The 15,870-nt window shown below is 46.8% G+C and overlaps 1 long non-coding RNA gene across 1 annotated transcript; it reads left to right on the plus strand.

Annotated features, from left to right (window-relative positions):
* Positions 1 to 7,355: 7,355 nt before the first annotated feature.
* On the plus strand, positions 7,356 to 10,584 carry LOC116641214. Its single transcript, XR_004301146.1, has 3 exons — positions 7,356 to 7,511; positions 7,955 to 7,991; positions 10,541 to 10,584. It is a non-coding gene; the product is annotated as an uncharacterized LOC116641214 (long non-coding RNA).
* Positions 10,585 to 15,870: the final 5,286 nt, after the last annotated feature.

The raw sequence follows: 15,870 nt of genomic DNA on the forward strand, positions 1-15,870 counted from the left end.
TTGAATCCCCCCGGGTCTCCCGCTTGCCTGAAATCCCGCGTGGGGATGGGGTCCGCAGTCTTAGCTCTCTCGGATTCCTGCAAAGAGCCTAGCGCAGTGCCCGGCTCGCGCAAGCTTACTGGGTTGGGGCGGTCGGCAAAGAAACGGTACAAAGCGGTTCCAACGGCGCTCTGCCTTTACAAAACCCGATGTTTGAAGGAACCGTTTCTGATTTCATCTAAACACACACACAGGAGCACATATTCTTTATGAATTTGTGTATATCAGTCAAAATAGTTATGGAACTTAGTGTTGGGATGGAATTTTTGTTTAAAAGATACAAACAACCTTTATTTTTACGAGTTTGTCAAAGACTCCTCCATCAGACCTCTGATATCTGCAGGATTGGTAGCTGAGGGAGGAGTGAGGCTGCCCACTTTGTTGGTTTTGTTTTGTTTTAGTTACTCAGAGGCATCCATTAAATTCTCTTTATGTATCAGGGTCTCATTTGTGTGTGTGTGTGTGTGTGTGTGTGTGTGTGTGTGTTGATACCCAACTGGATATGGGAACTGTGCTTTATTTCTTTGGTTTTGTTTCTTGGTTTGTTTTTAGTTTTGTTTTTTAAGATTTTATGTATTTGTCGGAGAGACAGACAGACTGACCACAAGCAGGGACAGCGCCAGGCAGAGGGAGAAGCAGACTCCCTGATGAGCAAGCCCCATGCGAGACTGGATGCCAGGCCCCTGGGATCGGTCTGGGATCATGACCTCGTCCGACACTTAACCAACTGAGCCACCCAGGCGCCCCTGGTTTTGTTTTTTTCAGGTGAGACGTATTTAAGCCTCTGATCCATCCAGAGCAGAGCTTCTGCCGGCTTCTGAGGGAGCAGCTCATGCTGCAGGACAGGGAATCCTGCTGGTGAAAGAAGAGCTTCGGGTCCAACCTGGAGGGGAGACATCTGCTTACAAACAAGCAGAGGCTCTCCGGGGCCTCCAACAGAGGCCATCTGGGGGAAGTTGACCAGTGGTGGTTTCTATAGGGTCTTTGCATTCTAAGAGAAATGGATTGAGTTTTGAGTCTCTGGTTTAAAAATCCACTGATTCTGGGTCCAATCCACAAAGGATGTGGGGTCTGTAAAAACCATTCTCTGGCCCCACCTCGGTCCCAACCATCCTGTCCTCTCTGTCCCCAAAATAAAGCAGTGTAAGTGAACAAGCAACCTGACCTCACTCTCTTCATGTGTCACTTCCTGTTTTCAAATTAATGAGCTCATTTGGTGGAAATTTACCAAGGGAAATAGTTTAATTTTGGAAAGTACCAAAAACTTATCTGTAGTCATTTGGCTTATTTTGGGGGGCTCTTAAAATTGAGGGGGCATCACCAGAGGACCTCTGAGGGCTCAGGGAACAGCACAGCTGAAGAAATTGAAAGCCAAGCCCCAGGAGGCTGAACCTGACTCAGAAAGGAAATGAGACCTTTTGGAGACCACTCATCTCTACCCAGTAGAGAAAAAAAATTTTTTTCTAAAAATAAGTTTAAAAAGAAATGTAGTCCATCTGGCTAAGCACTAAGATCTGGTGGTCTGAGAGCGAGGCCTTGACTGAGGAACAAGAAAGCAAATGGGGGAAGTGGGGAATGTCTGAGCCTCCGCAGCCCCTTTCACATCCCTCTCTGCTGTGTTTGTCCTAGGAGGCACCAAAAGGCTCCAAAAGGATGGGGGTTTTGTCCCCATCCTTCAGCCATCGGGCTCTTGATGTTGAAGCTGCCTGCCTGGCCTCGAAGCCTTGTGGGCCTGTGGCTCCTGAAAGATACTGTGTACTGAATGGTCAGAGGACTCTGGATAGTTACAGTTTTGTGAGTTGTGTTGGGCTGGTAGAGCACAAGTCACAAGCCCCTAAGTGTCTTCCCCCTCCTGGCCTCCCCTATTTCCAAGAGCAGAGATCTTTAATCCCTTCTAAGACAGAGAATAGAAAACTGGCGAAAACTACAAAGCTCTGACAATTTGGTGCTGGGAGGAAAAGGAGCTGTACCTTCCCTCTCTCTGCCCCCACCTGAAAATCTGTAGTGATATTGGAGTATATATTGATGTATCGGAATGAGCACTGGACTAGGAGTCAGACTTATGTTCTGTTTGTTTTTTCCTTGCCTCTAAACCAGTTGTTTGGGGGAAGGGGGAGTCAGAAGATGACTAAACGAATGCTTAAATAATAGTTCAAAAAATAACAGTTCATAGATTTTTTTGATAGAGGAAAATGACCTTAAAGATCATAGAATGTGTTGGGTTTTTCAAACTTTGTATTAGCCTTAGGACTGTGTCTTTGAATGCTTTCTGTCATGGAACCCAAATATATAAACCTGCTAGAGGCAGAGATGCTCTCTTAAGCAGAGCAGGTGGCCCAGAGCCTGTGCACGGGGCTTCTGTCCTCCCTATCCTGACCTCTGGGCTCCAGGAACATGGTTTAAAAATCATGGACCTAATGAGATGTGTTCAGGTTCCCAAATGTGGAAACTGGGATCCTTTCCTGGTCTGACCCGCCTCTGCTATCCCAGCCCGTTCAACCTACACTCTGACAACTGTGCCTTTGCACGTGCTGTGGTTCAGGCTGCTGGTGAGCCAGGGCATTAGAGGAGGGAGACATTACCCTGGCCTGGGTCATTGGCCTTCTGGAAGAAGGCAGGATCAGACTGCAGCCTAAGTAAGCCTCTGAAGGATTGGGGTTTGTGGCCACGGTAAAAATGATCACAAGAGTGGGACAGATGCCCTCGGATCCTTTGTACACCATCACCTCCAGTTTACGAATTCCAGGCCTTGGGTACAGGTAGGTGAAGTGGGGCTACCTGACTCTTCATTCCGGTTCAGTATGCCAGCCCCCTCTCCAGCCCCTTAACTCTTGACATTGCTTCAACAAGAGACAGATTGAGGTCTTCTTTAGTGAGAGGAGAGGAGCTTAGTCATTGGCTCCATTTAGGGGTCAGGAGGAGTCTTCCTAAGGGCAGGTTGGGAGAGGAGAAGGAAATCAGAGAGTCTATCCTGGGGGGAGGCGGCGGGGGCAGGGATAGATGATGGGTCACAGTTGCTGCAGATATTTTCATTGATTTCACTTGAACACTCACACTGTGTTAGGCCATAAGCCAGGCCCTGCGCTGTAGCTGTGAGTGAGGCAGGCGCGGCTCCTGGCCCCACCACGGCTACCTCCTAGATGTGCGTGAGCTAGCTGTGAGAATGCAGTCAGCTACTGACAGCCATTTGGGCATGCCTCTATTTGTCATCAACCCTTAAAATGTGGAGCCCAAAATGGGCTATACTCCCTCTCCTTATTAAACACTGAGTACTCCCAACTTTGCCCTTCTATGCTTTCTTCTTATTGCCAGCAACACGCTTTGTCTGTTACAGCTTGTGTTTAGTAAAAACAGTTAGTGGGATGCCTGGGTGGCTCTGTCCATCCGACTCTTGATTTCTGCCCAGGTCTTGATCTTGGGGTCCTGGGATTGAGCCCCATGTCAGGCTCCCTGCTCAGCGGGGAGTCTGCTTGAGGATTCGCTCTCCTTCTCCCACTCCCCCTGCTCACCTTCTCTCTCTCTCAAATAAATAAATAAATCTTTAAAAAAAAAACAGTGACCAGCTTTCCTGTTAGCATTATCTTAATCTCCTCTGATAACTGCCAATTCCTGAGCCAAGAAATTTAATTAAATGGATGATTTCAGGTTAGTCACCTAGGAGAGTAGGAGACCAAATTATACTGGGTTCCTCAATCCAAATTCAATACTTCCCGAGGGTAACTTACATACAAGTGATATCAACAACAAAATAAAGATATACACCAAATGATCTTGTGAAAGCTATAGCCCTATAGTATATCCCCTGTGCCTTGGTGTGATGATTAAAAATGTCCCACGTTTCCTTCTGTTAATCTCCATCTTGGTTCTTAATACACTTATAATGACTGGCAATTTACAAAATGTGCCTGTTTATAAAGTTTTTTTCTTTCTGCTCCACTAGAATATATGAATTATAAGGAATATAGGACATTAAGTGAATTAAATCCATTAAAGTAGAGCTGTATTTGGTTTCTTCATTATTGTTTCCCCTGGCTTAGCACAGAGGAGGCATTCAATAAACATTTGTTCAGTGGGTGACTAACATGCAAGGCACTCTCCATAAACATATTTAGTTAAGTGGAACACCGTTGATGATGATTTTACCATCATCAAAAAACATTTAAGTATCTTTGACTTGGCCGTTTTTAGGGTGTTGTGAAGAGAGAGATAGCATTTTAACAAAAATCCTAAAAGAAACCTGGGGTTGTTTGTTGAAGGGAGTTTCTACGTCGTGTGATTTTCACTTTCTCAACCGATTCCCAGATTTTAAGGTGAGCAACAGAGTGCCTCTGAAGTTCTTTGAACTGTAGGCATCAGAGGTGTCCCTAGGGTTTTTCCAATTATTTGTGGGACTGGCCACTTTGAAACCGAGATGGGAATTTCAATTTATGATAAAAGTGCCAATGACACTCAGGGGAATAGTGATGTGGTTGAGGCAAAGAGCTTGGCTGATGGACCCTTTGATCCCTTTGACAAGCTCCCAAGATGCCAATAACGAGCAAGGCAAACATCTTTGGAATAAATACTAGTCAACCTACTCCTTCTCTTTGCTGTCTCTGGTCACCTGTGTGCGCTGCTCTAAGAGATTGGTTTTATCCGTGTTAAATTCCTTCTTTTGTGGACTCTGGCAACAAAGATTCTCCTAAAGGTGGATACCCCAGGCCTCCAAGGCCTTTTTCTGGGCTACAGAATTACTGCTCTTCCTTTACACATACTTGTGTGAGATTGGGTTTCTCGGGCCTTTGGCCGGTGCAGAGCAAGAATAACTCAATGTTTGAGCTCAACAGCAGTCAACATCAGGCTGAGAAGGGATGTGGCCTGGAGGTCTTCAGCTCGCTCTGTCCTGAGGACTCGGCCTGAGAGAGAAAAATAGTGGGGAGAGTTTTTGCTAAGGAATCAGAACTGTGAGGAAAGTCCCTCCTATCCTTGGGTCTCATTTTTCCCATCTGCGAAGTGGGAGAATTACCTCAGAGGAATCCTTCACAGCAAGCCCTGGTGCTAGAGAAGGGGTAAACTCTCCCACCTGTCTGGGTGCTGCTCTCCCCACCTGGGCCAGGAACCCCAATAATGGATGCTGGAAGATTCCACCAGAAGCCTCGTCTTTTTGGACTCCAGACTTTTTTTTTTTTTTTAAGAGAAAGCAATGTGAAAAACCTCCTCTGATGAATTTCTTTCAGAGCTCAAGCCAGATGAATTCCCAGCACAAGCCAAGACTTGGAAACAAGAATGTGGGGTGGGGAGTAAGAGGCGAAGAACTGGGGCTACACCTTGTACTCCCTCAAAAAAATGCCGAAGCTGGTGGCTGGGCAGGGCTGTGAATGTGGGGTTGGTATTTGCCCATCTCTTCTGACCTTCTTATCTTACAAAAGGGAAAATGGGGTCCAGAGAGGGGGACGAGCTTGCACAGTAAGTCACAGATCTTCCTCCATGTTCTGGTGTTCTTTGGTCCCAAGATGTCTCAATAATACCCGTCTTTTCTTGTTTCTGCATTCATTTCTCCTTGGTGTCTCTCCATAAGACTGAATTTCCCGAAGGCCTGGGAGCAGGGCATATTCATCTGTGTAGCCCCCTTTTGCCCAGCCTACATGCTATACACAATGGGGGCCTAGTAAATATCTATTATGAGGGACTGATTTGCCATCTTAAGAGGATCCAGGGACAGTAGGAAAATGTCATTCTTACCTTTCATACATGTAGGTTCCCAAAATGTATTTTAACAAATACATTTTTAGCTTATACCAGGACCCCATTTGCTCATTTTATTTTATCATTATTTTTTAAAGTAGGTTCTACACACCACAACATGGGGATTGAACTCACAATCCCTAGACCAAGGATTGCATGCTCTACCGACTAAGCTAGACAGGTGCCCCCTATTTGCTCATTTTAAAAAGAACCATAGTATATACATTCCACAACACCTTCTGAGAAGATCATTGTCTTAATCATTTTGGAGCTATAATTGAGGCATTTTTGAAATGCAAAATCAAATAGATAAGAAAAGCCATTTTGTCCAGCTGCCATCCTTGGTTACGATCTTTGGTAACCAGTGTCCAGCCGCACGGCTGGAGCCTGGGGTAGGGTCCACAGTTCTCTCTGCCCCTCTGATGACCAAAACTGGAGCTGCCCAGGGAGGTTGGGGGCCCCGGCACCAGATTCTGCCCAGCCCTGCTTCTCCTTTCATAGAGAACATGTCTGCACAAGAGCCCCCCTGAACCACCTTGGAGCCCCTCCAAGGACAGACCTGGAGACCAGCCAGGAGGGAAAGTGCTCCTGGGAAGGACATATCTATGGGAAGCAGAGACCACGACATGCAGGCACACACATGCAAATGCTCGCAGGATGGCCAGATTGTCCAGGGTTTGAAGGGAAACGAAATCGGGATTGGATGTAGAATGTCTTGAGTTTTAGAATACATCATGAGCCAGAAACCAGACCCAAACTGGGTGAGTGTCCCCACAAACTATGTCTGTGGGCCATTATTTGTGACCTCCGATTAGAGCCTGGCACACCACACGCATGACCCAAGCAGATGCGCTAACGTCCCGCACACAGCTCACCCAGACTGTGCACATTGCATGTGCTTATCCAGGTGCAGACCTTGCAAGCACATGACGGAGACGGGTCATCAAACATTTACATATGCATGCTATCTCCAGGATGTCATTTTAATATGGTCACTTTCCAGCTGAGGAGACTGAGAGTCGGAGATCTCCAAAGTCGTGGAGCTCGTGGGTGGCTGGACTTGCATCCCAGGCTGCCTGACAGCAAGGTCGGTGTTCTGAACGGCCGGTGATACAAACTGCCTCCCAGATGTTTGTACTCCCAACCGAAATGCCCGCTAATCCGCACCCCTTGCTAAACTCAGCTCCCTGTGCTCAGGGACTGTGTTTTCTTTGTTGTTGCATTCCCACCCCCTAGCACTGTGCCCAGTGGAACATAGAAAGTGCTCAATAAGTACTTGGGGGGTTGCCCACAGGCAAACAAACAAGTGTGCCCATAGAGGCACATATAACCCGCGTACAGTCACATAACTCCACCATGCCCGGGAGCACCCGAACACTCAGAGTCCCACAGGAACACCACCCACCCCCATCCCCTACCTCCCAGGGCATCCAACCCAGCTGGGCCTCCCTGAGTCCCCCTGCCAGCCTTGCCCAAAGCCTTCACAAATTGTTTCCTGGAAATCTCAAGGCGGCTGTGGTGTTCTTTTTCCCTAACTCAGGAGACAACTCAGCAGTTTTGTTTTTCAAAGTCTGGGACTCATAATCCTGGAATCCTTGCTTCGTTTTTTTTCCACTAGAATTTTCCTTGGCTGGGTGCCTTTCGCCAGGGCCTTGGCCAAGAGGTTACACTCAGCATGCCCTCTGCCGGGCTCCATCCTCCCAACCTAGTGGGCAGTTGCAGAGAGCGAAAGAGGGGACCTGCCTCAGGTACAATCACTTTACAGATGGGGAAACTGAGTCAGACGGTGCTAATGGGGAGAGGTTGGGGAAGGTAGGCTCATTCTAAGTATGTGCCAATGCATACTACTACTAACTACTTTGTAGTTTTTTTTTTTTTAATTGTTGAAAATAATAAAAGAAGAAATAGCTTCCAGAGCTCAGACATGGCAGAGAAAGGCCCTCTGCTCTCACTGGCCTCTGTGTGGGCAAGTGTCAGGGGTTTGGGAAATTCATCAGATTCGACTTTATCCTTGAACCCCTATCACATTTAATTGGCAAGGAAACCAAGACACAGAGATGTTGGGGGGAAGGAGATGGAGGAATATTCTTGGAGCATCTGCTATGTGCTAGCTATGCTTACAAATTCCCTCTTGCTTACTCTTCACAGCACCATTGTTACCGAGGTAAGTGGTTTTGTTTCCATTTTACAGATTAACACATAGAGGCTGAGGGAGGTCTCAAGATCAGGTAAGGGTAAGGGGAAAGATGGGATTTGAATCCAAACCTGCTGTTTTCTTGGCTTTGCAGCCTCCTGGATTTTTCCCATTTGGCTTCAAAAGGCCCAGGGTGAAGACTTTGTAGGCGGGCTCAGGGAGGCAAGGTTTCCATGGCCCTCCTGCTCAGAAAGGGACACCTCTCTCCTTGGCCTCTTCAAGAGGGCAGTTTGGGGCCATGGGGAGATGGGTTGAGCAGTCCCATCAAGCTTGAAGCTGAGGGCCTCAGGGCTGAAAGGAGGGTGCTGGGACTGGCAGCTGTGCCAAGTGCCCTTAACTAAGAGTAAAAACAGGATTGGATGGCTTTATAAACTGAACTCATGAGAAGTTCCAAAGGGCAAGGGTTTTCCTGGAAAAGAAAGCAAGTCCTGGAAGGTTTTTGTTTTGTTTTTCTTCTTAATGGGACCCGGGTTAATGACTCAAGGAAATGAGCACATTTCACCAAGAATTAGTCACTGCCCTTCTAAACCCATCGTCCATCTTGCTGCTCTGTTCAAAACCTTCAAAACTCATTTCCTGTAGGCAAAAATCCAAACCCCTTATCTTGTTCATTTTGGGTCTGGCTTGGCTTAATCTTTCACTTGTCTTGTTTAAACAAACTACCTAGTGGCGTCTGTACACACGTCCTTGATTCCACCACTGGACATTTAGTCATATAATTCCCTCTCTCTTTCATTTCAGCTTATGGATATCTTAGTCTTTCTTTAGGACCCAGCTCAGAGCTGCCTTCTCCGTGGATCCTTCCCTATGGTGTCCGACAGGAACTCGGCTGCCTTGTGCTAACCTTATGGATACATGTTCTAGTTCTCCTAACAGAATGAAACTCTTGAGAAACACACACACATAGACACACACATGTACCCTTCATTACTGCTTAGCCGTATGGTGCTATAGAAAGAACCTTGAGGCCCTCGGTGCTGCCAATAGATTAGAGTTGAACAAAGATTGTGTTGGAGTGAGCAAATGCGTGTCTCCCTTTCACGAGTCAAGAAAGGGGAGCTCTTTACACTTGGAACTAATATCACATTGTTAATTACCCTGAGAGAGAGAGAGAGAGAGAGATGCTCCATGGAGTCTACTCAGAAAGCTTAATGTGTGCTCACCTTGAGATGGGGAGATAGGTGGCCTGGCTTCTGACAGCCACCAGAGAGTCTAAAGGATGAGAGATGGGTGCCATCTTGGGCAAACAAGACAAAGGAGAGGTGGCACTGCTCAGATCAGCCTGAATGCCTCAAGATGGTTTGTGCAAAGGATGTTGTTCCCATGGACTAGAAGTTAGCCATGCACTAGAAGAACTGATGTGAAGGCCTCTCAGGTGTGTCTAACGGGGTGGGGGGGGGAGGCTAGCTGAAGGTATTGCTGGATTTTTAGGACTGCAGAAGGAGTGAAGAATGGGATACAAGGCAGTGCCATGCCCACATAATGGGGAGGTCCTCAGGGCTTATGGGAGGAGTGTCTGAAAAATCCGTGGATGTGTCTACACAAGAGTCAGATTTAAAGCCATCGTATGATAGCATTGGTCAGGTAAGATCTCTCCTGCTCTCCTTTCTTCTGCCTCTCCTCACCTCCCCAAACCCCCACCCCTATAGCCCTGGAGAAGTCAGAAGTCACATTTAGCAAACTGGGGAGAGAAGTCTGGGGAAAATAAAGAAGCAGCTGTCCATGCCCCTATCCCCAGCTGTAGGGGTCCCACCTGCAGCGAGCCCCAGGTGGAAGAAAAGATTGAATTTTAAATCAAATTTGGAATTTTGCTTTTGTATGGGACTGAGTTATTTATGAATAGAGTTTGTTTGGTGACTGAAGTGATCACAGGACTTTTTATTTCCTGAGAGTGATCAGAAAAGTTGTAGGATGCGGGGCGCCTGGGTGGCTCAGTCATTAGGCGTCTGCCTTTGGCTCAGGTCATAATCCCAGGGTCCTGGGATCGTGCCCCGCATCGAGCCCTGCATTGAGCCCTGTGTCGGGCTCCCTGCTCAGTGGGAAGCCTGCTTCTCCCTCTCCCACTCCCCCTGCTTGTGCTCCCTCTCTGTCTCTCTCTCTGTCAAACAAATAAATAAAATCTTAAAAAAAAAAAAAAAGAAAAGTTGTAGGATGCTTGAGTTCTCATTAAAGGGCAGAGAAAGGGCATCTCCCCGTTGGGGGGTTGGGAAACGAAATTAAGTTGATTTATGATTATACACTGTGAGTCTTATTTACTCAATGTATTGATCCTCTTTGCTATTATAAAATGGGTTGGCTTCTTCGGTTATATTTTTCTAATTGGCGGTGTTTGCTTCTATCTTCCAAAGCAATTAAGTCCCTGTGCTCACCTTAGATAAAGTTGCTTAACAGGCACTGAGATTTCAGCTGTGCTTCAGTCTTCAGATCCCTACCTTGACTGGATTTTAAGGAGCCTCATGTCCACAGGTCAACGGACTCGGTTATCAGTGGTCCTTTGTTGCACATTCCTGTATGAAAATCAAATTCTGATTCTGATGTTCTATTATATGTAATAGACCTTAATTTATATCTCCCCTGTGCCAGGTCTTGTGCTTAAGGATACGGAGAGGAACAAGACACAGCCCCAGTCCTCAAAGTTCTCACTCACATAGGAATGAAGGGACATGGATAAGCCATCAGGACATTCAGTGTATGGTAAGTATTCCACACAAGTGTGTTCGCAGAGAATGACTTATTGGAGATTTTACCGAGTCTATCCCCTGATGCTGCCACAATGCTTGGCCTATGGTAGGCATTCTGCCCCGGGCCATGCACTTATTTTGCAAAGGCCAGCTCTTCCAGGAAGACTTCCTGGCTTAGTTCTACTTCCACACCGATTGCTTCTTTACTCTGCCATCTCAGCACTTTGTAATTCAGCCTTGCGTTCACTTACCCTGGAGCTGTAAATATATTGAACAAACATAACCTGCAAGATGCAGTGACATGCAACTTATCCTAGGCCGTTCCAAAGAGTTGGAGCTGGGATCTGAATCAGACGATTTGACACCTGCTTCTCACCCACAGACAGTCATTACAGAATGGCAATCACGGGGCCCTGTGTGTGTAACACTATCATAAGCATTTTTCCAGGTTCCTACCTAGTCTTTATAATGACTCCCTTCAGAGGCGTCATAATATTTCATAGAATGTGTGTAATCATTTCTACCTCTTCAGGCCATCACTTCGTATGTCGTACTTAATGTATTGTCACTAGCTTATGGTGCATTGCTTTATTTACCACAAGCTTAGACTCATGTATCCGATCGCTGCTTGATAGCTCTACATGGGTATCTACAAGACTTCTCATGGAAACATAACAAGCTCTTCTCCTATTCTCTTCTAGATGGCTTCCCAGGGCTGCCAGAACAGAGTATCACACACTGGATGGCTTAAAACAACAAAAATTTATTCTCTGACAGTTCAGGAGATTAGAAGTCTGAACTCGAGGTGTCGGCAGGATTGGTGCCTTCTGAGGGCTCTGCCGGAGAACCTTTGCTCTGCCTCTCCCTAGCTTCTGATGACGAGCTGGCAGTTGCAATCTCTGTCCCGTCCTCATGTGGCTGGCATTCCTCAAGTGTCCGTGTCTTCACGTGCTGTTCTCCTCCGCGTGTGTGGGTCTCTGTCTCTGTGTCCGAATTTCTCTCTTCTCATAAGGACACCAGTCATGTTGGGAGTAAGGGCCTACCCTACTCCACTATGACCTCATCTTACCTTGACTGATTATATCGATTAGACCCTATTTCCAAAAAAGGTCACATTCTGCAGTGCCAGGGATTAGGATTTCAACTTCTTTTTCAGGGGGACACAGTTCAACCCATAACATCTTCCCTTCTCATTTCCTAAATTTTTATCTTCTCCGGTCTTCCCTAACTGTATAATTGGCACCTGTAGTAGCTCAAGTCAAGAATCCGTGAATAATCCTTGATTTCTCTGCCTTCATCACCCCCATCCCAATTCCTTCAACAAACCCATTTAGCCATGCCTCTAAAAATATCCTGAATCTAGCATTTCTCTTCATCTCCATTTCTACCACTCTAGTTCAAGCTACTATCACTTTTCACCAAAATAGCTGCAATAGCTCTAACTGGTCTCCCTGCCCCTTTCTCATCTATAATCTGGTCGCATGCCCTTGCTTAGTACTAGCTATTGAATTAAGTTCAAACATCTCACCTGTGCTTACAAAATACTAGTGATCTGGCCCCTCCCCCACCTCTGAATTCATTTCAGATCACTTGCTTTCTTTGATCAGCCTTCTTGAAGCTCCCTGGACCACCAGCCTCCTGTTCTGGAACCTTATACGGCTGCTCCTTCTCATCACGAGAATCTCAGCTTTAGAGGTCATCTTATTTACCGACATTTAAGAGATCTTCCCTGACCCCGTAATCAAGAGCAGCCACCCAGTTATTCTCCACCACAGACCCTTATTTTAATTCTCTGCAGATAATTTTGTAAATAGATTATTTTTCCTCATTTATGTGGGTATTTGTTGTCTTTTCCCACAGCTCTAATTCCCAGGAGAGCGGGGACCTTGTTTATCTTGGTTACACCATCTGAAACTGTGTCTGGCACACAGGAGGAACTCAATAAATATTTATTAAGTGAATAATTAATCCTGCACAGATGATCTTTGTGTAGGAACCTTCCCCCCTACTTTTGGAAATTTATTATAAATAATCCAACAGGAGGAGGATTACTGGATCAAGGGATAGACACATATTTTGGCTCTTGAAATGTATTGTCAAAGTGGTTTGCAAAGACGTGAGGTCAGTTTTCATTTGTTGGGCAACTTCTTGACTCCCAAGTGCCGAGGTAGTGATGTCTGGTGTGTGGGGGAGGGAGGGAGGGCGGGTTAGAGCTGCTGCCCCCAGTGGGCTGAGGCAGCAGCAGCAGGGACCAGCCATCAGCAGGCCCCTCATTCTGGTGCCTATCAGGAGGGTCCACAGCCTGGCCTCGCAGGCCTGCCTGGGGCAGCACACACAGGGGGAATCATCTGCTGCATGAACTTGGGTGTAGCTGTGGGAGCCAGGGTGAGCCGAAGGGCTGGCAAGTACACCTGCTCTTCTGCACAGTGAGGCCTAATTCTGGAGGCCAGGTTGGGAAGCAAAGAGGGTGTGGAGGCCAAGGACACAAAGTGGGGCTTGGACCAGGTATTGGAGGCCCTGGTCTCCAATACCAGGTTATTTCTGGATTGGAGCTTTTCTGCTTAGCACAGGGAGTCTGGGACTTTAGGTGTTTGAGACCTCTATGCATAAACCACCAGGAACAGAGAGACCTGTTTTATGCAGTTCTGCGCACAGCCAGGCCCATTCAGCAGTGCCCTGCCCCATCTCCTAGAATTGCTATAAGAGCTAAAACAGTAGATATGTTGTAAGGGGCTCAGAATAGTGCCTGGCACATGATAGGCATCATCCAAGTGTTGGCCATTCTTAGTTCTAGCCTGCATTCCTCATGGGACTGTAAGCTTCCTGATGGCAGAAACTATATCTGAGGCAGAACAGTCTACTGCTAATAAGTCAGGCTGCCTGAGTTCTAAACCCCGGCTCCAGCAAGCTGAATGATCTTGGGCAAATTACTTAACCTCTCTCTTCCTTAGTTTACTCCTCTGTAAAATGGAAATAGTACCAGCCTCACTGGGTTGTTAGTGGACTCAGTGAGTCGATGAGTGTAAAAAATACAGAACAGTGCCTAACATATAGACAGCACTTAGTGGGTGAATGGATTTAATAAACGCCTGGATCTGCCCTGAGCATATTCTGCAAGGGCAGCCTACTTTACCTTCAGTGATCTCCTACCTTCTCTTTTTTTCTTAAGACCTCTTTCTCATGGCTTCCCTGTGTTTCTCTTGCTCCCAGAATCCTTCAGGCTTTCCTGCTACCCATTCCTGAAAGGCCTGTGCACAACTGCTCTTAACTGAAGTCTTGGTTATTAAGGCGTTACTTCCGTTCATGCAAAAATCCTGACTTTGTAGGACACTCTCGAACCTTGTTATGTCTGAGAACCTGCACCGTAGGCATCACCTGGGAGATGAGGAATCTCAGGCAACTTCAGACCTAAAGAATCAGAATCTGCCCTCCCACAAGCTCCAAAACGATACTTCTTAAACTTTGATGTGCCTATGCTTTTCCTGGAGATCTTTTTAAAATGTAGATTTCTAGGCTCCACTCGGAGTTTCTGTTCAGTAGGTCCGAGGTGAGGCCTGAGAATTTGCATTTCTAACGGGTGATGGGGATGCTGCTGGTCAGGGGATGGCACTTGGTGAAGCATTGCCCTAAGACTGACAGCCTCCAGGATCAAAGGAAGGAAGCCTCATAGGAAGATGGGAAAATCTGAGGCACTGGGGGAGATCACTTTTTAAGATAGTGGACCCCTTGCCAGGCTTTTAAAAGCGTATCGGGCAGTCTCTGCCTGTGGTATCTTAGCACAAAAATGCTTTCGGTTATTAATGCTATTTTCCATATTTGTCCAAAATTCTACAGCTTAAAAGTTCTTTCACGTGTTTGATCTTATTTCATCCTGCAACAACCCTGTAAATTGAGCTGGGAGAATCTCACCTCATTTCCAAAACAGAGAACTGAGGCACAGAGAGCTCCGAGAGGTAGAAATCCCACAGCCAGGGGCGCCTGGGTGGCTCAGTCTTTAAAGCGTCTGCCTTCGGCTCAGGTCACGATCCCAGGGTCCTGGGATCGAGCCCCACATCGGGCTCCCTGCTCAGCGGGAAGCCTGCTTCTCCCTCTCCCACTCCCCCTGCTTGGGTTCCCTCTTTTGCTGTCTCTCTGTCAAATAAATAAATAAAATCTTTAAAAAAAAAAAAAGAAAGAAATCCCACAGCCAGCTGGCTGCCGTTGCCCCCACAGACTGTGCCCCCTGGGCTGGCACTTGGGTACTATTTCTAATCCTTGCCACCCTCCAAGGCTGATAATGCTACTCTGTCTTCATAGAGGGGCAAACTGAGAGACTTGCTGAGGTTCAAGAACATTCCCAAGGTCACAAGCAATGGCAGTTCTTACTTCTTCACCATATCACTTCCCCGTAGTAACAAGTCCTGTCTCTGTCTCTTACACACACACACACACACACACACACACACACACACACACAGCAGCCAAACCAAAGGGTTATTTTTCATTTCCACACTCAGCATTTAATTAATGAGCAGGCCACACGCTGGCCTTTTGCCTTTAGCAGTGAAGGAGATGGCAGGAGGAGGGTTGGATGCTGACTAACCCTGCCCCAAGGCCCCGGCAGACCCAGGAACCCTCCTTTCTACTTTCTCCTCCTACTCTGGGCATATCTCCTTTCTCCTTCTCTGTTCTCAGAGAATTTGAGTTCAGTCCTGGCTCTAATTTCTGAAAGATTCTCTGTTTGGAAAAAAATTTATGAAGCTAAGTAATTCTTTCCTCAGTCCTGATTTCTCTTGCCTTAGTCAGCTTCAGCCACCACCCCCTTTCCATCTACCCTCCAAAACACCAACACAAAACACATAAAACACACACACACACACCCAACCACCCAAGCTTCAGCCAAACAGAAAACCCTCTTTCTAGGATAGTTCTGACTTCTTCTATCTCATCTGTTGAAAATGTTAGCCTTGGACCCCACCTGGGGCTCTGGTCTCTGCTTGCCTGTTAGGTCTCACTGGTAGGAGGAGACGCCAGGTGCTAATATGAGGTTCTGGCCCTGATTCCCCTGTGGGAGACCTGATGAGCCCCTGCTCCTTCCTGGCCTGTTTCCTCATCAATGAAATGGGGAGAGGTTGATTGGATGATCTCTAGGAAATCAGATCAAGACTGAGCCGAGCCACCTTGATGCCCCTCCAGGAGACCTTTAAACTTCCATATGTTATGATTCTACATAGGAGGTTCACAAGGGAGGAA

The sequence above is a fragment of the Phoca vitulina genome, unplaced genomic scaffold, assembly GCF_004348235.1.
Source record: "Phoca vitulina isolate PV1807 unplaced genomic scaffold, GSC_HSeal_1.0 scaffold21, whole genome shotgun sequence".
In the NCBI taxonomy this organism is placed as follows: domain Eukaryota; kingdom Metazoa; phylum Chordata; class Mammalia; order Carnivora; family Phocidae; genus Phoca; species Phoca vitulina.